Below are 27019 nucleotides of genomic sequence, written 5' to 3' on the forward strand. Positions count from 1 at the left end.
CTGTTCAAAGTTCAGGTATGGCATTATTCACTTTCTTGAATGTTTGCTGTTATTTGTAACTGTTGCGTTTAATCATATTTTAATTCTATGAAATTTCAACATATGATATTTTTGTGTTACCTCTTACGCATGTTTTGCCAATATAACAAACATTTTTCATGTTTTCACTACGCTTTTCCTCTATAATCCCGTGACCCATTCTAATCACAGCTGACGATATTTATCATTATGAAATTTTGCCTTAGCTATTAGCTACTCTTGCCTTGAAATTAGCCATTCATTAAATTAAGCATCTAATATTCTAAACTAAGATTTACTACAGTAATAAAATAATCAATCGTTTTACTTGGGTTCCCCCGTAGAAAGAACGTTCGATGTTGACAGAATCGTTTCCGATCCAATATGGGAGAAGGTGTTTTATAAAAATTCTATGCACTTGATCGTTCCAGGCACGAACAGGGCCCATTGATATGAAGCCAACATATAAAAGGAACGCTCCTCTCTCCATCGCCCAGCTTTAGCTGAATATTCAGTGAGCTGTTTCATAGAATCAATCTCGAATCCTACTTCACTGTTAAAAGTATTTTAGAAACCAAAAGCGGAATTTTTAGTGGGTATCTGCTGGGTGAATAAAAAGTCAAAATGTAGTAATGTTTGTTGCTGGAACATTTACAACAATAGAATGCTTCATTTACCTATTATTAAACTAGTGACAATATATTGGTTAATCAATTATAAAATAATAATTTATTTAATTATATTCTTTAATTTTAATCTTTATGAATATCAATTTTTCCTTATATTCAATAAAACAATACTTATTTTCAACATACTAGTAACCACTAATTTTTATTACAGTAATTTAATTAATAATTAAATATTTTGTAAATTTATTTATTGATATTTACATAAGAACACATTAAGTTGATTTGATGTAAGATCTAAATGAAATGATATGTGCATATAGAGAAACTACCCATTGGAGGAACTCTAATCATATTTCTACAGCAGGCGCCTGAAAAGAAGATGGCCTCGAATCTTCTTTTCAGACCCCTCGGAGGATGGTCAGGAATAGCAGAAGCAAGATTAGAAGTTTCTGGTGGTTTGTGGTTAGGGAGTTTATAACGGAAGGATTGATATCTGGTTCAGGCTAGATCGGTTACATTTGGAATATTGAGGTCTTTATAGATGATTTTATTTCTAACAAAGTAAGGAGCATTGAGAATTTTACGATGGATTTTGGATTGTAAGGATTGGATACGAGAGGAATTCGAAGGTTTAGGGGACCCCCAAAGCTCAACTCCATATGTCCAGATTGGCCTTATAATTGTCCTGTAGAACAGTCTTTTATAATGACTTGGAAGTTTGGACCGTTTGTATAGTAAGTGCTGTGATAGTCGAAATCGATGTGCAGTTTCTTATCTTTTCAGTCTTAATTCAAATTAAATTTTATAAATTTTGATTTTCTTCTAATTATTATTAGTGGTTGTCCTGAATGAGGGGATCGTGTATCTCCTGCTCACCAGGCCGCAGAGGAATAAGTGTGCCTTCTTCGATAATTTGGATAAACGTTTCATTTCTTCATTGTGACTAGTCGAAATTCTTTTCTGCTGTTTCCGCTTCGATTATTTTGGCCCCTCCTAACTTGCGATAAACCCTATCTGACAGCTGATTGTCTAACCAACTTTTACTATTCTATTTTATTTTTAATGTTTGCAGGGTCATCGAAGGATTATCTCTAAGTTTTTTGTTAATACATTCTAGCTTCATGGAGTTGCACCGGTCTCTAACATATATTCCTTAAACCTAAGGTAATAGTTTAAATAAAACGTCTTTTATATATAACAATTCAAATCATCTTTATTATGATTTGGCTAAGGTAAGTTTATTGTTATTATTACAGCGGTAATGATATCAGTCATCTGTCAGTGAGGCCTTATAATAGTATGTGTATACATATAAGTTACATGACAGCGGGAAGGAACTTATAGTAAAAAGAAAAAGGTAGATAGAAGAACACGCTTTGAACAACCAATTTAGAAGGTTTATTAACGGGATCCGTCCAAACACACATATACACACACACACACACATATATATATATATATATATATATATACATACATTCTACAACTGATCAGGTACCCGGTCAACTGATATGCCCTCTGTCAGCTGACAGCCTTTAACTCCCCCACTCTTCCAACAACTTACGAACGATCCCTGTAAACTTAAAAATATATATAACTTAACAAAAATATAAGAATACAAAAAAATTAACAATAACACCACCTATTCCTCACTAGAACACTTTAATGAACACATATAAAATAAAAAGAAGTTCTATAAATAACTTTAAAAAACAAATTGTAGAGAATTTTACATAATAATTAAAATTACAGAAAAACTTTATTCTATTTATAAATATCAGAAGGTTCTGACACTGGGAGCATAAATTGTACAATTTGAACGGTTTTCCGTTTCATATTACACACTTTCTTTAATACGTTAAATATGATTACCGAACAAATATTTGTGAATCCAACTTTCATTTTTCAGGATATAAAGTTTTCTTTCCATGCTAAGAGATAAAATCCTCAACAGAGCTTTATTCTTCGATCGTTTTCTACAAACCGTCCGTCCAGCATGACACATAAATAGCAACTAATACGCATTCACTTAGTTTTTAATTGACATCCAAGTTAGCGTACCTTAACTAAGCTTAAGATGGTGTTACTTCAGCTTAGTTTTCCTAAGATAAGTTCTTGGTGGATAACCGGCCTAAGATATTTAATATGGTATCCTTCAAGTGTTTATCTAAATGGATTCTAGAGGGCGTTTTTGGTAGTTCACAGCTAATTTGTCTCTCATCCCTAATGTCGGTTGGGGGTTTGTATAGTAACATATCGGTCTGCATTTAAAATGTATACATGTAATTATTCATGATCACTTCTCTGCTCTCTAGACTTTCCATTCAATCAATTTAAGGAATACATAACGAAGTAAGAGTAATATGCCGTCAGCGGACAATACAATTTAATGAACCATTCATAATGATGAGGCTTGAAGGGTATTAATGTAATAGCTTTTTTTGTTGACATTTTTTTCAAATAAAATACTTTTTTCTACTCTAATTAATTCTAAAGTAAATTAGGTAAATTAAAAACAAATAGATTTCTACATAAGTATTGTTAAAACTCTAAAGCTCTTGGAAAACGGAAATGTTTACATAATCAGCTAACAGCGCGTTCTCTCGCGTAGGATTGGCTCAGCTGCACACGATTTGCATTTAATCCTTTGAATATGATGTGCATGGCTTAAATCCAAATGGATCCACTGAATTCTTGATCAAAGTGATCCATCCGAATCTTCTCTTTAATCCCACCTCGCTGAAATGATCGTGTATGCTGTTCCACGAAAATGTATGGAAATTATGCAGTCGTTATTAATGACTTTTCCGAAAAGATTTCTTGCTGATATTTGTTGTTCACCGTAATATAGTATTCTCTCTTACTACAACATTCTACCATTCATGTTTATTCATTAACGTTTCTAAAATAAGAAACACTGTTCTATATTTCATAATGCTTTATTGTTTGAATTGTGCATTTATTACAACAATAATGAAGTATATGGTGTTCCCACTCAATTGACTTTCCTGACCAGGTTGAATACCGAGTAAGTTGATTAAAACAATTTTATTACGTATAGTTGATTATGCTAATTTTTTTTTATCCTGCTGTTTTTATATATTTAGAGAGAGGTTTTATTTATTTTTATGTATTTCTTTTTTATATATTTTTAAAATTATGTTTATTTTTTTTATCCTTCTGTTTGAATATATTTAGAGAGAGAGATTTTATTTTTTATATCTTTTTTTAATTAATTTATTTATTTTTAATGTTTATTTTCTTTACCCTTCTGTTTGTATATATTTAGAGAGAGATTTTTTTGCTCATTTATTAATTAATTTTTATTCTTATGTTATTTTATTTTAGTAAGAATGCAATCAGTTATCACTATTACTTATTGCCCAACGTTGTGGCAGATTGTAATGTTTATCAATAAATAAAATTTGAAATATATTTTAATACACTACGTATAGTTAAGTAAATTGGTAGTTGATAAATAGTTAGTAAATTGGTTATATATTCATTATGTATTAATTAATTACGTGTTATTTATTTCAAAACTGAAAACATATCTCTGCTAATAACGGTCCAATTTTAATGATTTTTTTTTTGTTGACTTAATTATTTTTCTAATAGTAGCTACCATTTATAGGAAAAATATTTGAATTTTACTTTGTGATTCCTAAAGTTTCTAATTTTTTTCTTGAACGATTACAAAGGTTCTTTAATTATGGGTAATTTAAAATTAAATTAAATTTCTTATAATAAAAAAAATCATCTAAATTAGACCGTTATGTAAAATAAATCAAATAACAGTCCATGTTTGATTATTCCTTTAGGAATTTAATCACATATTAAATTAATTGTAAACCGTTGAAGGTTTTTCTCAATCTTCATATGTGGCCGAATGGAAAAATCTCGTCGATCTTCATTCTGAAACCAAAAGGCAGATGGGTGACGAAATGAATTACATGACGTAAAATGACGAGTTTCATGAATTATTGTCGGTATTAAGGGTGCTTTATTGGGGGGAAATCGGCCCAGTAGCCAAGCCTTATGGCGGACGGACCGATTTTTTATTCACTTACTGTGTTCTACATAGCTAAAAACATCAAATCCCAAATTCTTAGAGGGTTGATAAAAAAGGTCATCGTTCGAAATAATTAAGTAAAGGGAGGGGAACGAAGTAAATTTGTATTCATTCAGAAAGATTCGTCCTGACGTATTGATGTTTAGAATGTTATAAATTCAGAAACAATGATCATATTTTATTAAACACGATATTATGAAAAAATATACTATTTGCGTTGTTATAATCATGGCGATTGGCTGTTCGGCAACCAATCTTAAAATTGTTGGACTTAGTTTTGCCAAAAGCTTGGATTTTTCTTAGGCCCGGAAACGCGAGAGCTGCGGCAAAAGGTCGTGCCAACTTTCAGAGGTTAAAGAGCTCCTCTCTCAGTGAAAGGATCGCGCGCCCTACACTGGAAGATATTGTCATTATCATACGTGTGTTAGAATAGCCAAACTGTTATACAAATTGAAAACTTATTTAGTGTTCAGAGAAAAGAAATATTGAAATATTTTCAATGTTCAATATGTCATTACAGTGAATCGCTTATGAAGAAAAGGCTCAAATTAAGAAACATGTAAAATCGAAAACTTCACCCATATGTGTCAGTATCACCAGTTCAAGTATATAATTTACCAATTTTTCACTACCCCGTCCCTTATACCATATACTACATCCATGAGGCTTAGAAATAGAAAAAGTATATAAAAAATATGTTATATACTTTTTCTATTTCTTAGCCTCATGGATGTATGGTATATGGTATAAGGGACGGGGTAGTGAAAAATTGGTAAATTATATATTATAGATGTTTATACGAAGAATATATTTGATATATGGGAATCACATCGTCTAAAAGCAATGACAAGTAAAGTTAAATCTAGAGAATTTTAAATCCCAAGATCGTTTTATTTGCGACTTTATTTCAGAAATCCTGATTTTTTTTTTTAATATAAAGTTGCAAATAGAATTTCAACAGATAATTACGCTTTCTGATGTTGACGTAAAAAATCCATAATATATTATAAATACACAAATAAATATCCTTCAAGAACAAAAAAAAAAAATGGTTTTGATTATAGGGTTGAATGATTATAAAATATTACAGAAAGTTTTCCCTCTCCTCCCCCCTCCATTAAATTCCTTTTGAAATATTAAGATGCCAACTCAAAATACGGATTCAATAGAGTAAATAGAATTTAAGTAATTTCTGATATACAATTGGACTCATAAGGAACGAATCAGTAAAAAGGTGAGCAACCTTAACTAATAAACATCTGAGTTTTACAAAGAATATATGTTCAAACCAATTGTGAGTTATAATAATAGTAACTATTTTTTTAAATTATTTATTTAATGTAATCTACAACTGTACAAAATTATACAATAGGTAAATATGTAGTATGTTTCATATACACTTGAAGACCCGTGGCCATCTTCTTTTCAGACGCCTCGGAGGATTATCAGGGAGTGTTAAGGATGAAAGATTAAGAATTAGTGGGTTAGGATGGTTAAGGAGTTTAGAATGAAAAGACGCATATCTGTTTTGGGCCAAATCTGCAACGAATGGGATGTTAAGGTCTTTGTGAATGAGTTTATTTGTGACATAATAAGGAGAATAGTAACTATAAATTAAAATTTGTCGATTTATAGAATAAAGTATACATGCTAAGCAAATGTAGGTCACTTGGACCAAATATCATATTTATATTTTGAAACAAATATATGAAAAATATATTTTTAAGAATAATGTATTTATTCAAATAGTTCAATGACAACTTTTACTTAAAACATTACATATCGATCAATCTTATATTTATTTTTTAATTCTAAGAAATCACAAAGTTAAACGATACTTTTATTATAGTGTATAGCAAATAATGTACTCGTAGTATTCAATAAAGCACCACGGCAGTAACAGATACCAATTCCTTTCTTGGAAAAAGAAAAGTCATTATTTCCGCCCTTCGCCACGACAGCAGTCTACTTTGATATTGATATCGAAAATGGAATTCGCCAGTGAAGCCACCCTAGAGTACGATATTAATATATTTATATCGAGGGGGGGGAATAGAGAGAACCACTCGATAGTGATTTAGCTGTCGACTCAGCTCCACGGTCTTCAAATTATTCAAAACTCAGTTGGGAGTTCCACGTCAAGATAGACGCAGCTTCTAATATTTAGGAATATTAATCCATAATATTTGGGACTCACTCCAACAAATACAGCATTCGTTGGTAAGATTACTTGCTATAATTTTACTACGTTGATATACTGAGTTTAATTTATGTCAATTAAACGAATATAACTTGATTGTATATTTTTTAACGGAAAAAATCAATGAATAAATTTTATCTTTTTTATGTCTTGATTTAATAAATTTATATAATATTTTAAAAGTATAGATAATATAGATACGATAATATAGATTGAAAATATAAATTCACTTCACATCCATGGAAAATAAAAATTGTTTATCTTTATTTTTTTGTCTTAAATCTAATAAATAATTTCTCTTTCGGTAATAATTTATCTTCATGTTAACAAGCTATCGTAACTAAGTGGATATTAATTAAATAAGGTCTAAATGTATTCAGTATAAATGCCGATTAAAAAAATTAATCCTGCAGGCAATAACTGCACTACAACACTGTACTTATCTACCGTGACCTGTAAAATATTAAATATAGACATACATTTTACTGAAAAATTTAAAAAATTTTTAATAAGGATCTTTCACGATATTCTTGTGCACATAATTAAATATTTCATCCAGGATCTAAAATTTTCTCTATTACAGAAATATATATAAAAGAAATCATTTTTAATTATTGTAATTAAAATGGACTTTAATATATATCTTGTATAATTTATGGGTTTCCTATGTTTTTCAACACGATTATTGCTTAATAAATTATGTTACACCTGAGTAGTACTTCCGACATTGGTGTTCACCATGATATTTTGATACAGAAGAAAAACTATGCTAGTACTAATATTTTTTATACAGTAAAAATAGAATTACATAATTAGGATACAGAAACTTTAGTTTATCATAGCCGAATATTTAAAATATATTGGTAAATTTTAAGTGAATTCAAGTGGTAAATTCTTTTCTTTTTTTTTTCATTCTCAATGTATTACATAAATTAATTTGTTAGTTGCAAGTAACTCTTTTTATTTACTAAAGACAAGTGTAATTTTTAGAGCCTTTAAAAAAAAACGAGGACTTATCAATTTTTTTTTCCAAAAAGAAAAAAAGTTTATTAAATATTTATACCGAGTTTATTTCTTATTTACAAGAAAACTATATATATTTATTGATTGGGTTGCAATAAATCCTCAATGTAAGATGGGAGTCTTTTCCGCCTTTTGACAGAGGATACGGTATTGGTTTCCGTCATCTTTCTTTTAGTTTTCCGTCTTTTGGCAGTATTCCCTTCTTCTTCATTCTTCTTTTCCAATTCTTTCTGATTTTCTTGTAAATAAATAATACATCTAGTATGGAATATATTTTCTACTTTCTCTTATTTATTTTTCCATAAACCGCTGGACCATTTTGTTCGTCGATTTATACCAGGAATTGTTGAAATAATGTTTTTTATAAATTCGACAATCGTTTCGCACTAATTTATTGAAAAATATTTTATTTATTTTCTCATGTTAGCATCAATCTAAATATTAGATTAATTTTATTAATTGAGTTTTACTTATTGCAGGATCATGACATGCCAAATCACCCAATTCATAAACTCACCTCCTCATACTTCGATGAAACTTGACAAAAATAATTCTAAAACTATGCTGACAGCATCTGCAAAATATTTGTCACCCTATCGTTTGTATTTTGTGTTGTATAATGTTGTTGTTTTTTTAATTCGATGTTTCCGAAGCTCTGGAGAAGACGCGTTTAAAGTTCACTCACATTAAAAGAAAATATGTTTCTTGAAAAATATTCTTAATATTATACTGAAATTTTGCAGAAAGTGTGTTTGTTTTATACCTAAAACAGAGAAAAAATATAACAAAATAATAAAGCTTAATTATTGTGCACCATAGAAGAATTTATAAATTTAGAAGATAATAAGTAATTACGGTTAAACAAAATATCTTCTCTTATGGTGGAAAACCTCGAACTTCACCTTCCTTACCTCTAGTTTTTAAAATTTAGATTTTTTCTGTCATAGTTGTTGCAGGTCTATGTTTAGAGGGTATTGTATATTTTTTACCATTCTCTAATTCTTCTCCAGTGCACCTAATTCAGGAATTGCCAACCTCCCTACACTCACCCAAATTCTACAGACCAAGGTCACTCACAGTCCACACCCTAGGACCACCTTCCATTGGTAGCCGCTCCGGATGGTGGTATCAGGAAGCACTGAGAAGGCAGCCCCATCTGACTCGGGGGCAATAGACCGGTAACCCATTTCCCTTAAATTTCTCCTATCACGATTACATCACAGATGAAAAGCCGGACTGATAAAATTGGCAATGAACACGAGGAAAAGGAATCAAATTAGGATTGTGCATTGTTAGAAGTGTGTTCACCGCAGGAGCAAGCCGAAACCATGAGATAGTGCTAAACAAGTACGAAGTTGACATTCTGGCTTTGCAGGAAATGCGATGAAGTGAATCATACTTAATTATACTCAAGGATTATACCTTGATAAATAGTAGAAAGAGGACCAATAGATTGGGTTCTGGATTCATGATTAGAAAGAAGTAGAACGGAAGTATCCTGAAATATGAAAATATTAGTAACATTATGTACTATCTGAGGATTAAAGGACGATTTTGCATTGTATCCCTGATTTCAGTACACGCCCCAGCAGAAGACAGTGAGGAAGAAGACAAAGAAAATTTGTATGGTGCGCTGGAAAGAATTTATGATAGCCTCCCAAGGTACGACGCCAAACTGGTCTGGAGAGATCTGATTGCGAAGGTGGGATTCCAGGAATAATTTAAACCAATAGTTGGTAGAGACACAGCAGGTACCAAGAATCCAATGAGAATGATCGAATACTCGTTGATTTCGCAACTAGGAGAAGGCTATCATTAGGCACCATACATTTCCTTTACAAGAACATACATAAGGAAACATGGGTCTCCCAGGAAGGACAGACAAGAAATCAGATCTACCATGTGCTAGTGGACTCTAGAAATGCAACACATATACGAGATGTCCGGGTGTATACAGGTGCCAATTGCAATTCAGACCATTTCCTCAGCATCATCAACTACAAACAGAAAATCTCGCACCCCAGTAGAAAAACCAGAGAAAAGATTATCCCATACAACGTCTACAAACTCAAGAATGAAAAGGATAGACAGGCATACGGTTAAAGCATCGAAAAGAAACTCTCTGAATGTCGTGGAGAAACAGACGGCAGTAATAGATGGTAAAAAATGGAAACAATAATAAGATCATCGGCTGAGGAGGTTCTTGATCATCAGGAGAAACGAAGAAAAGCAAAGTTGTTCGATGAGGACTCCATCAGATTAATGCAGAAAAAAAATTAATCTAGGATTGACTATCTGAAGAAGACGAGGAAGGCTTACCACGTTTATAGCAACAAAACAGCTAGTGGTCTCTGGAAGCTTGTCTAAATTGATCATAATATTGTTTAAAATATACAATCGTGTTTTTATTTTAATTTAATGTAAATACTTTACAAAGAATCGTGAAACATTGCACCAGTTCTCGTGGGCGTTAACGACATATCTGACATACTACGCCCTGGTCATAGTTTTTATATATTAATACAGTATTTACTAGACTTTATTTTATTTCTAATTCTACTGGAAAAATAGATTTTTTCAGTGTTCTTTTAAACTTCAACTTAAACTAAAAACAACATCAACCAGCTTAAGACTAACATTAACTTAACATATATTGTAAAGATGACTTGAACTTGCGCAACGTAAAATATTGAGACCATAAAATGGTGGATTATGCAAGTAATCCACCATTTTATGGTAGATGATTTCATTTGAATAATTATAACAGTAATATTGCGTCAAAAATATGGATGTTTCAAATAAACCTTTTTCTTTTGCAATTTGTTTGTTTTTCAATTTTTTGTTTAAAAATGTTAATTGTAAAAAACAAAAGAAAAACATTAACGAACATATGCCTTCTATTACAAGAATATTTAGCCTGCGTGTTATTTATAGTTTACTGTTACAATTCTTATTTAAGTAATAAAATTAATGTAAATGTAATTTCCATACGTATTCAGTAACACCCAAACAATTCGGAAATTATGCTTGATGTCCTAGAGGATTCATAAAATTTCATAACCTTTTGAACATAAGTCGATCAAATGGAATAAAATAAGTTCAATTTACTTTTTTTGTTCAGTTCACAAAAAAAAAAATAGATTAAATTTAAATACAGCGATCTAAGGCTTTTGTTTTTGAATTTTTCGAAAGCACAACATTAAGTAATAATATTTGATTTAAAATATCTTTTCAATAATGTGATTGGTTATAGTAAGATCTGAATCAATCTTATTTTAATCATCATTTTCTAATTAATAATTGGTATTGTTAAGGATAAGATTTGATTCCAAAAATTTAATATTTCACATAATGTTTGCTGTTTATCTTCCAAAAATGGAGTTTTGATTACGCACAGAAAGAAGTTTTATTGTTCCTTTATATACATCTTACTTCATTTCGCATTCTGAACACAACCGATATCCTTTGTTATGCAATATATCGCGTGTTATGTTTGGTGGAAGTGGAACATTGTTCTCATTGTCTTGCCAAGGCAACAGAATAGAACCACCGCATTTCCTCCAGCTGAATAGAACAATTTGTTTTCCATTTCTGCCTCACGTCATCCAGATATTAATCCGGAATTAATTAAAAGTAAGTATTTTTACTTATTAAGTTACTAAGTTTAAGATTAAGTTGGGAGTATACAGATGCGTTATTAAATAGGAGGTACACATAGACAGATACAATAGGAGAAAATAGAATAGTAATAAGAAAAGTGTGTGAAAAACGCAGTGATGAAGAAAACTCTTGAATATTTATCATATCTATTACAAAAAAAAATGTTCACTAAAGAATGTGAATATTGAGTGACCTCTTAGGAATAGATCATTTAACAGGATTCAATGAAGAAAATGCGTACAGGATTTAAAGTTAGTTGGGGCTTCAAATATTATTATTTGATTCTTGATTAAGAAAGGTTGTGTCTTAAATAATTCCAGCAAGAAAGAATTGACTGAGTACAAAACTTATCCTAATAGAAAATCCATATGGTAGAGATAGAGTGCTCAAAAAAATAATCAACTTGTTGATAATCTTTACTTACTAGATGCAACAGTAAGTTATGAGGATGTAATAATAATCCTCAACAATAAAATGAAATAATTATCTATCAAGTGCCGGTCAAACTAAACTGCTAAAGAGGCCAACACTTGAGGAACTTTTAATCAGCAATCGAATCGTTTCGTAATTACCTGTGTTAATAAACAATAGAAAATACTAGAAATTTAATCGTAATGAAAATTATAAAGACCCATTTGCGTGTTTGTTTGGTGTAACGTCTCAGAGTAGGAAGGCCGGATTATCTTCTTATAGACGAACTATTCTCGCAAGAACGTGAAGAAAGCTATGTATTACGTGGTCCACCATGAAATCAAATTCAAATGCGACTGATTCAAACTGCCTCAATGCTGAAAATTTTCAATATGCTGGACCATTATGGTATCAAATTGATAATTCATACTCTTGTAGATATTGGAATAAGTGATATTCAGTTATATATCGTCAGTGTTTTTTTTTTAAACTATTGAGCCTTATGAAAAAAATATATAAATTAACTTTATGAAATAAAACAATCTTAATGTTCCAGGTTTCGAAAATATTAATATATAGTAGGTTTTAATTTTAAAAATAATTTACTAGAGTAGGTAAAGTACAAACCATACTCATTTGAAAAGAATCAGATTCGCCCTTTTTACATTACGTCAACGAACAGTGGTGTATTTCTCCGATCTAGCTGCCCAAAAGGTGGTTAACCTAATGTTCTAGAAGAGGGAAAGAGGGTACTGAAGTTGTATTGTAGATAAGATAAGATATAGAAATGTTAGTTGATTCTGATTGAGTCAAAAATAAATTGATTATTTTAAATATAAGAATTAAGTCTATGAGCGCCTACTTCAGTGTAAAGTTTTTGCGTTCGAAACTATTACTGATATTCAACAATCATAGATTATGAATAACCAATTATGTAATGACATGAAAAAGCATTATATACGAAAAGAAGGATACAATTTATTTGAATAATGTATTAAAATAGTTTAATAATTCATTTTTTGTTCCATGTGAGTGTTCAAAGTATCTAGTTATTAACTATAAACAAATTAACCGCTAAAAATCTGCTATTTTTAAAAAAATTGCTTTTTTTATGTAAAAAAAAAGTAAATAAATATTATAAAGACATTGTTGTATCAAGAAGACACTCTCGTTTCAAAATAATCAATGCAGGCAACAATAATTTATCCGATTATGAAATAAAACATAGAGGTTCTTATTTAAAATGAAAGTTGTGACAATAGAATACATTTTCTCATTGCATATTATAACTAATATCTGTATACTGCTTTTAGGATTGTACATTTATTATTGCTACACACAATAGAAAACGAAATAAATACGAAGAAATGCATTTGGTCGCCTTCAATGACAAAATACTCTGCTGTGCGACCTTATATAGTAACATAGTAAAACCAACGGCGTTGGAGCAAGGCGTTAGGTGATACCCTACTAGCACAGCACGGAACTGTTGGTTTGTTCAGCTTACATCAGTGTATCTAGGGGGACTATCTAATGCATTTATACATATCAAATGAAACTAAATAATAAATAAATTACAAATTAAGGACGTAATGTACAAGAACAGGGGAGAGAGGGTTACACAGTGCTGTGGTTGAGAACGTTGTGGGTTCAAATCACATCCGGGTCTGAAATATTTATTTCATGGCGGCCCGGAGAAACAAACCTTAACATTTTGTGGCTGTATAATTCATCAGTAAAATATTGGAACCAAGTATCACCAGTGAAAGATTTGATCCAAAAAATATTTATTAAAGCCTATGATATATAACTATTTACTATATTTGAAGGAGCCCATTGGAGTATTCAATTAACAGCAACAGTAATTGCAGATGTTGCGATAATTTATGTGAATTATTATATTAACCTTACTCCCTGTCTCCGAGAAATGCTAATTATCATAGATCATGATCATTACCATGAATAAACCTAATAATGACATCGATAGTGTACAAACAATATAACCAGGATAATGGAAGTCTGAAAAGTTTAAGTTAAAATTAATGTAAAAGGTAACTATAAAACCGAAGCTATATTAGCCTATGATGAACCAGAGATGAGATCTTTAAACTGTTTCAAGCCTTTGATGCTTTGTATGCATGAACTCTAGAGTTTGTCAACAGTCTTTGACAGCTATCAAGCAAGAAACCCGAGTTCAGTAATGAGAAGACATTATTCCACTAAAGAGATCTCAGTTCACTTTCTGTCAGGAGTTTAAACTCTATAATAGTTGCAAAGTATAAAAGATGTTTTGGAAGTTGAAAAGACAGTTCTCCTCAGCTTCACCGTCAGAACCAAGAGAAATATGAACGAGTTGTCAAGAACATTCATTTCCACTGAGTATTCTCCGTTTCTCTTTTACTTCAGGGGCCTAGTCTCTTGTGGAAGAAGCTACCATAAATCTTCGCTTTAACTGATCTTGTGTTGGACTTATCATTATTTGACTATCAATTTTTTTAAATAATACATATATATTTATAATAATCCTTCATTATTTAAATCTATATCTTAAAAACAGGCCATGTATTAAACAATTTCATCTTTTAAATATAAGAAGATAGTTAGGGTTGCGGTAAAAAAAAAAGAACAAATAGTTTAAAACTATTTGTTATTTTTTTTACCGCAACTTTAACCTTCTTCTTATATTTAAATTTTTACGGTCAACTATATATACATATATAAATTTTATCTTTTGCTGTTTTACATAGAATAAACATTTCATTTCTAAAGTTTAATGGATTTTAAAAATTTTTCTCAAAATTCAAGGTATAGGCGTTATTAGATGCATTCCTTCCAATTATTACTGACTTTTATATACTTTATATATATAATGATGTGTTTAACGGAATTTGAAAGAATATCGCATGGATCATCTAATACTTACTAATGATTTTGTAACATAAAAAATGTAAAAGAAAGCTGTTTTTAGAATAAATAAAATGTTGGAAGGCACAAAGCCTCAAGGGTTTTATCATCATCTGTCACTAGACAACCGGTCTTCAAGAGACTTATTATCTGCTATTGGGACCGAAGAGTTTTGACTTCATCATTTTGGAGTCATTGTCTAATCTCAGATATGCCTTTTAAAATAAAACTAATTATAACAAAAAATGTTTCATGCCATGATTGGAGGAAGATAGTCCGAGTGGCGGTGAATAAAGGTATCAAAATAGTAAAAGAAAACTATTTATTGTAAACTAATGTTTCACCCCACTTTGCAGGGCTTCGTTAGGGCTGATAAGAATGAAGTTCTGTTATCAAATGAGTTGGTCCTTCATTGAGAGGGACCTACGGCCGTCACAGTTTTTAACCTTTTAGTTTTAAAACCATTTCTTATAGTGACTTTAATTTTTTAGTTTAATTTAAAGTAACAGCTGGGTTCTAAAAAAAATTGTCAATTACTGAAAATAATTTACAACCCTTTTCTGGAACTTAAGTAATTGTCTTGATCGGACCACTGGATTGTTATGTATTTTCACAAAAAAAAAAAAATTAAGATGAGAAAATTACAATTTATGCAACTTATTTTAGATATTACAAGCTGACAAAGTATATGCAATACATAAACATAAAGCTACTGTAAATAGTAGACTAAAAATGTCTGATGATCGACACTCACTAAAGAAATAAAACTAGCTATTGCTAATTTCCAATAGAATTCAAACAGTAATTTAAATTTACAAAAAATCACAATAAGCCAAAAAAATTACCGATGGGCCTTATTGGGTGATTTAATTTATATTGAGTCACTTCTTTAGTGCACTTAAACCAATAAATCCTAAACGTTTTCTCGTTTTGTCCCTGTAGATGAGATGTGTTGATAACCAACATATTTTACGCCTTAATTTCGAAACAACCAACCCTGTACATTAAAATAGGACCTTCATCAGAAGATTCCTTTGAGCACTATATTCTAATTTATTTTACAATGGACAGAACTCTTAATGCATTTAGTATTACATAACTCTAATAACTTCAAAAGTTTCACTATAATCAATTTTTTCTAAGGGTTATATCTCTACTAATGACAATTTCCAGGGCATGAAAATACCATTAAAACTCTTGCCACATTTTTATTATCATTTTGATACTTCTGACTCACCGTCCATTTTCAGATTAATATTTAATAAAAACATAAAATTATTAACAATTTCAACATTATTCTATATACATCATTTTTATTAATATAACAATCTATTTAAAAAAAATTAAAAACATTGAACTATAATTGAAAACACCATATATATTATACATTACGCCATCTATCTCATTAATCATAATATCAGTCATTAAATTTGAATTCTCCATGTAACAGTTTACCCAAAATTTTAGTTAATAATTGAGAGAGAACAAAAAAAAAAAAAAAAACACGCAAAATACTTACCATTCAACTTGTGTTAGCGCACTCGACCTTTTTTTAAAATCTTAATTATATCATATAATCGTCATCTGCAAAAAATAAATTAAGTTAAAACCTAGCTGTATGATTTAATATACTTAATGATCATCCTTTCCTTTAAAATAAAAGGATCTAGAGTCTGTGTAGATGTGAGGCGTTGACAACCAACAGCTTTTACGCCTTGATTTCAAAACAACCAACCCCTTAGAATAAAATAGGACCCTCATCAAATTTTTCCTTTGAGCACTATATTCTATTTTTTTCTGCTATGGACTATACTTTTAATAAAGTAAGTATAAAATAACTTCAAAATAACTGTAATAACTTAGGATATCAACTTTCACTATGCTAAAAATACTGAAAAGCGTATTTGATATGAGACCTTGAAGTACCTCATGCATTGAAAACGAAGTAAACTCCGAAACTGGCTCTCGGAAATTATGAAATATTTAGAGACAGAGAGTATGAGTGTAAGAGCGAGAGGGGGGGTCGAGAGAAAGATGAACATTTTTTCTCTCTTCTAATTCTATCTTCTCGAAAGAAATATACATGACTGGTATGCATTACCATATGCAAGAATTATTTAATTCAAATTATAATATCAGTACTAATATATCTGTGTATGTCGTACAAGCGAAAAAGTCACAACTAATTTATTTTAGCTCATAATCATCCTTGAGATACAACTCATTTTCTAATGGATTCTTTGGGTTTTTTATGTTGTGTTATCGTAATTTACATCTCCAATATTTTGATATTTTTCATCTGAAAGTTCTTGCTAATACCTACAATCCATTTTTCAAATAATTTCATTTTCCTCCAATTTTAAAAATTACACAAATGTTATCACTGATATAATTTTTCCTGGAGAATACTATCGCTATATTATTGTTATTAATTTTAAATTCCATTTGAAACTGAGTTATAGTATTACATATGAACTAAACACGGAAAAGCATTCCCTGAGATCCTATAACGGTTAGTAAGAAGCTGATTAGTTGGATAAAGTATCGAATAACGAAACTTTAGATCATTCTTTTATTTTTCATTTATAAATTCTAAACGATGGGTCCTATAGAAAAAGCTTTAATAAAACAAAGAAAAGAACATTAAATTACGCGTCGAATGATTATTGTAACTGATTATTTTAGTGAATAGATATGTCGTAAGCCATCTGCTCTAGTTGCACATGAAATTCAGTATAGCCTGTAATGGAGACCAAGGAACAACCGAAGTAGGCTGTCCTTGACTAGCATGACTAGCAACTGTTTATGCTCTCAAAAATGATTTTTTTTTTTTAATTAAAAGAAATTAAACTAAGGTTTAGAAATCTATATGATTCAAAACTTATCATAGAAATATATTTCTGGTGGTCCTAAAATTGTTACTAATTGGGTAATTAGTTTGATAAAGTAACATGTTACAAATTTTTAAGCCATCCATTTATTTTGTCGCCTATAATCCTAGTAAAAGTGTTATTTAAAAAAAAATTAAATTATGGGTTGAATGAGCAACGCAAAGTAATAATTTGGTCCAGTGGTGTGGCCGTAAACCATTTTTTCTGGTTTCATTTGAAAATCAGACCACTTCAGCCAGACTGTATTGCAGCTCAAGTAACAAAGGAAGTCTGTTAACGACCATATCATTTTACTGAATTATTACGCTACGGTATTCATTCGATGTATAATTTAATTTTTTTTAAATATGTTATGAAATGACTTTTTTACTGTTGTAATAGGATCAACTGTTTAAAAAGTATAGGTAAAATATCAAAATAAAAATCTAAAATTTCGATATTCGTTATTTCATCAAACTAATTAGCTGCTTAGTAACCTTTGAGGACCGCCAGGAATCTGTTTCTGTGTTAAGTGTGAACTCACATGTATTGTTAAACCATTAAATTATTCATTATTTATTATATAGTTTATGATGATTTACAGCTTACGACATACTTCTTGATCAAATCAATTGGTATTACTACTTATTCCATGTAAAATTAATCAATACTGTATAATTTTTTCTAATATATTTTTTTCTCGTTATGATAGACTATTTAAGAGATATAGGCGAAAAAAATCGAATGCATTACTTAATTAAATTAATAAGAGTTTCAAAACCTACCGAAATGCTTTTTCGTGTTGAATGTGGTAGAAACTATTTTTTTTTAAATTATTTGCAGATGTGTGTTCGATGAACTCGTATTTCCGCTTCGGCCTGCTGTATTACTCAGATGCCCCCGTGTTGAGTTCCGCTGTGGTATATGACCCCGAAATTTTTGTTTTTATTTCCGATACCACATGGGATTAGAGGAATATCACAGGATAGCTCTTGGTCTGTTCTATCCGGCAATATGATTTATTGTATTCACTTTTAGTAATTTTAACTATAACCCAGTTCACATTCACCGACTTCCCGCAAAAGTTTTTTACACGCTCAATTGATCTCGAAAATATTAATAAAACAAAAACAAAACAAAAGAATAGAATTAGAGCCGTGGATGATCAGATTTATTAGTTATACTATATAGAAAATATAGAGTTCTGTGAAACGAACTGGTAGGGCCAGTATTAACAATATTTAAACAATTTAAAATCACTTAGAAACTGCAACCTTGGTAAGAACAAAATTGCATTAGTCTTCAACACTATTATTGTCTGTCATGACAGTTGCTACGATTGAATTAGCTAGATAATTTCCAAACCCACGGATTCCTGCAGCTATTTATTTCATTTATTGTTAAAACAGGATTTAGAAATAAGGTGATCATATTAATACTTTGGTGCCAGCAATATATCTTAAGAACAGAACGAAAGTTGAGAATGTTTATTAAAATAATATCGGACTATTCGCCGAAGGAGGGAATTCTGAAAACTCTGCAGCTTTTTCAGCGTCATCGTTGTAGGAGCGGGGCACCGTAGAGCAGAGTCGGGTGGATTATTGCTTTATAAATCTTCAACTTGAGCCGAAGCGAGATCTGCTGTGAAGTGAGCAGATGGTAGAGCCTGTTGGATTTCGACCGGGTCAGTTTGAGTCTCTCCCCGACGTGACTGGAGAAGCTAAGATGCCTGTCAAGTGTCACGCGGAGTGGTACATGACAGGTACGTCCACTATGAACCGCTAGGTGAGTTTGCCTTCCTTGCCCTTCTGAAAAGACATGACTAAGGCATCTGTCTTCGCAGGGGTCACCCTGATGCCGTCCCTCTTCAGTCCAGTTACGATGGTAGCAGAAGCATTTTCGGCATGTTGGAGGGCTGGAGAGGAGGATCATAACAAGAGAAGATCATAACACAAAAAAAGTCAATCCTTTTTATTATTTTCTTAAAACGGGAAGAGGAGACTTAAGTTCGAGCATTATTTAAAAAGCGCCTGAAATTGAAAAAAGTCGTGAACCCTCAAATGGTCGTGAACAAAGATTTTTAATTTAAACATAAATAAAAATCCTTAAACTCGGGATTTTTATTCGTGCCTAAACACTTGAAACACATTACCCTGGCGTCCAAAACATAGTCCTTTTGCATTTCTAGTCACTTTGGAAAACTAGGAGGTTTCCCGCTCCCAGATTTGTGTCACTTACAAATTCCTTGCAATCTCCTTTTATTCCTCGATTCATTGGCTATTGAGTTGTTTAATTGAATTTCGGGTGTATAAGTCATATAAGGAACTCCAATGAAAGCTGTATTCCTCAATTTGTCGTCATCTGGAATTCTGGATAATCTTCATGTTAATAGAAATTTGACATGTGTATATAATAAAATATATACACACACATAAGTTATATATGGTACAACGTGGTAAAATAATTTTCAATTATTATGAAAAGTTTTATACCATAGTCAAAATTATAAAAAGGAACCTTGTGTATACGAGAGCTCCCTCAATTAGAATTTATCAGCCTCTTCTTGTGTGAGCTGAGTTAATTAATTTATGCATTTGCATTGTACATTTACTCAAAGCCTAAAGTAAATTGGAGGAATAATAAAGAAGATAATTGGCCTTCAGGTAATGTATGGAATAAATTAGTATCTGTAATTAAAAGTGCTTAATAATGCATATAAGCTCTTCACTAAAAATATTTCATCCAGTGTATTTTATTTCTTTGTGACTTAAAAAAAAAAAGGAGCCACGTTAGGTAATTGCAAAATTCTAAGACTTTAAAACGAAACTACGATTCCTGTATGTTACCGATTCTGAGGGAGAATACTTGATTCTCAATGAGTTTCCACATAACTCTAAAGATGGTTAAAAAAACCTGTACCACTATAACATATAACCTATGAAGCATCTTGAGTTCAGTACTTAATAATGAAAAACTGTTTCTTGACCAACGAATGTGCAAGAAGGTGATTAGGTCAGGTTATACTGAACGGCCAAATTTTTTCACCAAACAAGGGTATCTTCTTTATAGACACTAGGGATTTGTCCTCATCCCATAGAATATCACCAATTGATTTAACATAATAAATAATTATTTGTCACAGTTAGGCTCGAACTACGTTCTGAAATAAAGAAACAAGTAATGGTGAGCGAAATTTTAAGTATTACAGACTATTGTAATATTGCATCTAGATAAAATACCAAACAAATTTAAATAACATTAAATTATTAATTAGTATTAAACACAGAGTTGATCTCACCCTGAACTATCTAACTTATATAAATGTAAAAATGAAAAGAAAAAAAATATGTTCGTCTAATAAACGCGTTTCTAAAATTATAAACTGAGCTTTATAAAACCATTTTGTAAATAAATAATTCCCAAATTTCTGGAAGGTGGGAAAGTTCTGATTCCCGAATTTTATTCATATTCGAATCTTTGCAACCTTGGAACTGCAGCTGCGCTGGTACGAATCCAACCTGAGAAGGGGTTGACTTTTCTTTCTGTAGTGGTCCCACGAAATGAAAACTAGATATTATAACACTATGATTATAATAGGGTAGTACCCTGTAGATAAACCCTTTCTACCCCGTATGTTAGAAATGACCATAAAGGTGGTGATAAAAAAATGTATAACACAACTCTCATCAAGATACTTGAACTTGAGGTGTAACAGCCGATCTTATCCTGTTACTTAATGGTTCGTGATAGTTTTTAATCAATGGTTCACAAAGAATTAATCATTTGCTAGTGGAAAATAAAAGTCATCTTGTCTCTTTTATATTGCAAATATATACCAAATGTGGAAGAAAATTCTTAATTTTATACTTTGACGATCTAGGTTTGACAAGGATTTCCTCAACCATATCAGTACCAAAGAACAATAAATGGGAGAATTCCTCACACAAGACATTGGGGACAATGAAGGGGGATCACACGTAACGTGAGGGGTGAAGATTGCAGGCACGTTCTTCATCTTGAGTAACGATGGAGCGGCTGGGGTTACCCGTGTCATTGCTACCGGCCCAATTTGTTACTTCTCTTCAGAACCTATCTTCCTGTCTTTATGCAATACAACACTTTAAGATGTTTCCATACAAAATGTACTGTTCATTTGTATAACAAAAGTGACGTAATTTTTGGATAACATTAGAAATTTAAAAAATATTTGGTTAATTCAAAAAATCCATTATTAGATTAAAATAGATCAGAAACTGAATACATTCTAATAAAATTGTCATGAACAACATTTTCGCCTAAATAAAAAAAAAAATTACATTATACCTATGGTACGTCGAATAGGGAAAAATATGCCGTTATTATAGATGTAAAACTATTCAGAAAAATAGTCGATTAGAATTTGTCAAATAAACCAAGAGAAGTCTAAAAAACGATTCCAACTTAAGAAATTAGAAGATATAAGGAATGGTAACATTATAAATTAAAGAAGAATGGAAGTACTCAATTCCATTGTTTGGGAGAAATAAGTTCAATTCTCCGTTGCTTTGTGAAGTGTGTAGATCTTGGCCAACCACGAGAGTAAATGAACAAAAATTACATCTTATCTTTACAGAACAACATTTGAAAAAAATTTTAAACTCTTCCAATAAACGAAAACCATCGTTATTAGTTCTACCATTTACTGCGGCTCCGTCGTACTATTGGTGGAACTTTATCAAAATGTAAACACTGAAGTGTTCGGTCGTATACATTTTGTTGTACAAATGCTTATCCTAGTTTGCAGTCCATAGCCTCTGAAAACTGATTGCAGTTAAGATGCATGCTGAATATCAAGGGTCTCTTATCCTTAATAGACTTCTAGATATCCGAAACTCGTTAGGCAATTGGCACAGCTCCCTCTGTCTCCTCCACCAGCAAAACTAGTAACACTAAAAAAAAACCTAATAGTAATAAGAAAATGATTGCTAGTATTGATTTGTAAACCAATTCATTTGCATCGCAAAATAGTTAACCTTCAGCTTTTTAACGAAGGATTGTAATTAACTAATTTTATTATCCATGAGTCCAAAAATTTATTTTTAAAAAAATAATTTTTATCATCATCCCTATTTTCTAAATGCATTTATTTCTCTTAAATTATTGTACTACTTTTGATAAATTTTTAAAGAACTTCTTGCTTGTTTTCAAGATCGAAAGCAATAGGAGAAAATACAATCTATGTGATACCTTTTTTGAGGTCTATACCAACGCAAGTCTTGATTGTCATGAAGCACACGGGATTTAGATTTTGGAAAAAACTAATGCAATATCTCACTGTGGAGTTTGATTTGTGTTGGAATGTATGTAAATAACATAATTTGTATTAGTCTTTCTTTAATTAATCATCAGAACAATAGTGTTCATTAATGGATTTTCACATTAACTAAATCAGTTACCTAAATAAAAAGTCAAATAAAAAAAATCAAGTTATTAAGTAGTGCACTAAAGAGAAATCACATTTTGGTAAACAATGTTACATATTTCCAGACATTAAAAATTTGATGTTCATATTGAAACGAGAGAGTGAGGATAGATAATCCACTAAATAACTTGAATTTCTATAGAGAGACCATAAGGACGTGGAATGTAATTGATGTCAACCTCCATTGTTCAGAATTCGGTAAACACGTGGATTCCATTATTGTTACAGCAAACACCGCCGCTTCAAATACCTATTGTCGGACTCAACTGTTCACATTCCTTTCGTAAAACTAGAGTGTCGACTGTGGTCGTGACATGAGACCATGATGAGAGGTATAGTATTTTTGCTAATTTCGATTAGTCAACACTTTACACAATACTAATTTAATAGAAATATCTATCTCATAACATAAAAGTGAGACACTACAGCTCTATAATCGAAACAGAAACCATTTACAAACCAGAAACTTTAGTAATAAATAGGAAACACGTACGGAAAAATGTAAATAACTATAGATAAAAAGCTGCAGAAATCTTGGAACAAAGTTGAGAGAAAACTAAAAAGTCCGGAGGTCAAAGTACTTGACATGAAAAAGTATTGAATAAAATTTCGCCAACATTACAAGAGAATCCCGGCCATCAGGAAAAAGATCTTGGAGTACACAGAAAGCAGTAAGACCAGAAATTGGACCACCGAAGTGAGAGAGACATAACAGTCTCAGATATGCTAGATAGACAAACATTGTAGTAGTTGTAGATAGACAAAAAGTATAAATTACTCAAATAGGAAGATTCGCTAAGAGATCGAAAAATTAAATACAGGAACAATTCGGTTGGTAAAAACAAAGAAAATGCACGGTAGGAAGAAAAAATAAATCTGGCGTTTGTGAAAATTTCGCATAAAGTAGATACTTGCTGTGGTTCTCTAGTGGCCTAAAAGTGTACCATTATTATATTTAAAGGCCTGCTGCAACCCACTGTTCAGAGAGATCGCTCCTCCACCAAGACCTGGGAGGTGGCAGAGCACGGTTCCCTTAGTCGACGTCCTCGACGAGGGAAGGCCTTAGACTCGTTCAAGTCTGAGGTCTAAATGTTCACCATTCCACCAGCGGAACGGCCCCTCCCCGTTCCAATTATCCACTGGCGTAAGCCAACCAAGTTTACAACCTTCATTGGATCCCTCACCTAACCTTATAATGCCAAAAGGCAATCCAAGGTATCCTTCATACCCAGCTATACATATAGCATACCTCCTATATGTACGTACTAAATACCAATTAAAATCTTTTCAGGAGGGTACGAAAAAAAAAATAAAAATAACCATTATTATGATGACAAATAATACAAAAAAATATCATTTATACAATGAAATGGATTTTACAAATTTTATATTTCTTCAAGCATCAGATCTTCGAAAAAAAGTATCACTAGTTAATTATATAATACAAAAAAATATATCTAAAGATTTAAAAAAAAAAAAAGAAAAAGAAAAAAAGAAATTCTAAGGTGTGCTACAAAGTATAAATTTAATTTTTTTCAGTTCTAAAATTAGTCATATTGATTGTTAGATTAATGTAGTATTTTCTTTTTAGATGATATTTAGTTGCAACTGCTACCAAGTACTTTATTGCGTATGATGTTCTAGATTTCCATGTAATATTTCTTTTTCTAACAACTTTGGTGCCTTAAAACTTTGTGCAACCATACTTTTTAGCACGTCTCAAGGGTCGGTTTCTAATAACATATAATTATTTAAGTTTTAAGCTGAATTTTATACCTATATTTCAATTTTTTAAGAAAATAAAACAACTTCAGTCGCCTTTGACTTTTCAGCAGAAAACTCTTTTGTTAGGAAAATAAATATATTGGTTGAAAGTAGTAATCTGATCGAAACAATTTGGATTTAAATGATTCTGCACTTAAAATAGTTAGAGCTTATAAAATTGGAATTATCATTTCCATCCAAAATTCAAATATTTTATTACCTTGATCACATACTAAATTTTCTAAAGATCTCCTCATTAGCTTTATAAAACATTGACTTTCATAAATCTTTAGGATGAACTATAGGATTTCAATCTAAGTACGGTTGAAAGTGGAACTTGTGGGGTGCGTACCTCGCATCAGAATTTCTTGATTTTGTGACCGAAAATTACATTTGATTCATTACGTTCTTCTTAATTATAAAAATTATATTGTGAAATCACTTTTGATTTATTTTCTTACTTCACAATTAAAAATATAGTTATTCCTAATACAATAGGTCCCGACTAAATTAGTATAACCCATTATACTTTTGTAATACTTTATTCACAACATTCAGGTTAAAGATATATCCAATATTTGTATTTTTTAATCCTAACAATTCAAAAATATAGCTTTATCCCAATCCAATAATAATATAGTTTTGTGTTATCTATAGGCCTACTTCTAATAATGGTTTTAAATTTTAAAATATCAACCTTGATTGGAAGAAATACCAAATGGGATTGACATTTGGTCGTTGAACACTTTCTATAATTTTAATAATTCATAAAAACGTTTTTTTATTAAATTATATAGTAGTAGATGATATTATATTCAGTGCTATCTCAATATTTTGGATTGAACTACGCCGTTGTGTTGATAAAAACAGCCATGTAGACAGTTGTGTAAAACTTATCATTTTATTAAAAAAACATGAAACTAGTTACAAAACCTATGAGTACAACAATATGTAAAAAAAATTAAGACTATAGAATTAAAAATGGAAAATTTATTTTTAATTGAAAAAAACAAAGTTAAATTAAAAATGCAAAATATATTAGATTTACTCACATACGTATAGTGGAAATGCCAAATTATTACATTATTTAGATAATCATTATACTGCTATTTGATATTGTTCGAAATCAAAATTTTTCATGCAATTCCAATAAATTTCCCGAACTGTTAATGTAAATAAGGTAAAAGTCGATAGCCAATCAGTAAAGAGAACCAGTTTATTAAATGGTTTTTTTTTTAATTGTTTCTTTTTTTGTAAAGGGTGTGGGGAAAAATGGGATGTAAAAGGCCCACAAAGAGACTAGTAAGCCCCTGGGAGTTGTAGCAAAGCGAATCCCTTATCAAGCCATGGAGGTTGATGCTGTAGTAGAAAAAAAAAGTGCTCGTTTAATTTACTCACTGGAAGTGATTTTCTTTTTATACCAGAAGAAACACAGCCAATTGCCGAGCTGTGAGGCTACACCTAAGAAAAAGAAGTGTTGAAAAAAAAATCACTCTATCTCTTTTACAAATAATACCCATAGTCATTTATTTGGTCCTCAATATTAAAATGTTATCAACCGTTTTAAGTAACCGTTCTTCTAAACCTGAAAAAGTTTTTGGACTTAGAACCCTTACCTAGAGATGGACATTTGAACCGGAAGTCTAACCAAACAGGCGATTTTTAATACTAGGAAGTTTAATTCTAATGTAATATTCAGAGGAAAGAATTGGGATTGAGTTGTATTCGATCAATTTCCACTCAAGAGAGTTGAAGATTTAGGAATAGAGATTAATATTAATTACATAAAAATTACATTAGATTTAATTAAATAACATTATAGTACAGAATAACTAGGAAAGGGTTTTTGTTAATTCATAATATGAAGGTTAAGCTTTACCAAATTTTTTTTCGTACCTTCCTTGAAAAAATAAGGAACAATTAGGTACAATGATGTCAGTTGAGAATGTGCTTCCTTTTTCTACCCATGGTTATTTTAAGGAAGCTCTAGCATTTTTTTTATTTTCA

At 30.9% G+C, this 27019-nt stretch overlaps 1 protein-coding gene and 1 long non-coding RNA gene across 2 annotated transcripts in view; both read left to right on the top strand.

The window, feature by feature from the left end:
* LOC106685379 (uncharacterized) overlaps window positions 1-27019 on the top strand; it is a 445041-nt gene that overhangs the window by 361956 nt on the left and 56066 nt on the right. The gene's annotated exons all lie outside the window — the stretch shown is intronic.
* LOC136796901 (uncharacterized) overlaps window positions 20317-27019 on the top strand; it is a 21808-nt gene continuing 15105 nt past the window's right edge. Inside the window, exons 1-2 of the long non-coding RNA XR_010844689.1 lie at window positions 20317-20450; window positions 22976-23130. This is a non-coding gene — a long non-coding RNA (uncharacterized lncRNA). The remainder of the gene's footprint in view (window positions 20451-22975; window positions 23131-27019) is intronic.

Source organism: Halyomorpha halys, unplaced genomic scaffold (assembly GCF_000696795.3).
Source record: "Halyomorpha halys isolate HHAL.00 unplaced genomic scaffold, Hhal_1.1 Scaffold687.1, whole genome shotgun sequence".
Lineage (NCBI taxonomy): Eukaryota > Metazoa > Arthropoda > Insecta > Hemiptera > Pentatomidae > Halyomorpha > Halyomorpha halys.